The following is a 1,490-nucleotide window of genomic DNA, read 5'->3' as shown; positions in this document are numbered from 1 at the left end:
CACACACACACACACGCACACACACACACACAAAGAAAGATTAAAAATAACACTATGCCTAGCCAAATGAAAAAAACCCAAACAACTAACTGATAAGACAACAACACAAATTTATTTTTTAAAAACACACAACAAAAACTTACCTGAAAATGAAAAAAATACAAGCAAACAAACAGAATAAATAAATAAAGCAAAGCAAACAAGATCTCACTCAAAATGAATATTGGGTTATTTGTTTTTCTGTCTCCCTTTTAAGTGTTCACTACTTCGCTATTTCACTCAGTATATGACTTTTAAGTCTTTTGAAGTTAAAACATAATTCGTCTATGTGATCATTATTTGACAAAGATCGTCCGAAAGCTGTTTATAGCTAGACTGGGTCTAAACACTCCCCTGGCCTCACGGAAGCTTCTACAAAAATAGAATGCTTTATCCGTTTGAACATTATGACTTTTTTAAATAGAGAAATTTAAAGCCCTTTTATAAATCTAAATTTTTCCTACTCAGCTTCTGACAGTTTTGAACGTCTCTGTCACTTGACATTTTCCGCTTAAAACTAGAGCTCATTGTTAACCCCTTACCTGCAAAACATGTTAAAAAATTTATTACGATTTTTTACTATTTAAGTTGGTCATTCAGAAATCAGAATGACGGTCCTGTTTTCATTTAATGAGATATCGTGGTGAAATCAGGCGCTCGTCAAAATACACTAACAAAAGGCACACAGAGAGACAGGTAATATGGACGGACAGAGATCAGATCAGGTGGGAACGGACGGAACAAGAGGGGGGGGGGGGGGGTGGTGTTAAAAACATGATGTGATGTGTCCACCTCTGATCTCCGCGGACAGGCGTGATGAAAACACGACGACAGGTAACTCATGTAGCAACATGCATGTCATTTGGTAATCTGAGGAGGTCTCGAATAATAGGTCGTACGGACACTGTGGTGTCCCCGCTTACATGTCTGTGTGTGGCTCGTACGTCGCTGCTGTTGCTGTCTTTCACTATGGTGGCTTTTATATCTTTTTTTTTTTGTTGGTTTCTCTTTTCCCTGTTTATTGACATGTCTTTTTCACTGTATATTGAAATTTTCTCTATTTTGGTTGTTGTTGTTATTATTTTTTGTTTATTAATCCTTTTGTTTTCTCCCTTTTTACCCTGTTTATTGACATTTTTTCAATGTTTATTAACACTTGGTTTTGTTTTCTCGGTTTATTTACATTTGTTCACTTTTTTATGGACAACTATGTTCTTATCTTTTTTTTTGCTTTTGTTTTCAATGTTTCATGACATTTGTTTTTGTTTGTTTTGTTTGTTCATAGCTTTTGTTTTCACTGGGTTTTTTTTTTTTTTGGCAGTGAGTAGTCTCTGCAGCTTGGTAGATTACGACGAGTTCAGCTTCCAAGTGGATGCTCGATGTTTGAATCCAACTCATTTGCACCCCGTCCATCTATCTATCTATCTATCTATCTATCTATCTATCTATCT

This window comes from Aplysia californica, unplaced genomic scaffold (assembly GCF_000002075.1).
Source record: "Aplysia californica isolate F4 #8 unplaced genomic scaffold, AplCal3.0 scaffold00962, whole genome shotgun sequence".
In the NCBI taxonomy this organism is placed as follows: Eukaryota; Metazoa; Mollusca; class Gastropoda; order Aplysiida; family Aplysiidae; genus Aplysia; species Aplysia californica.
The sequence above is the reverse complement of the archived record's forward strand: the minus strand, read 5'-3'. Positions refer to the sequence as shown.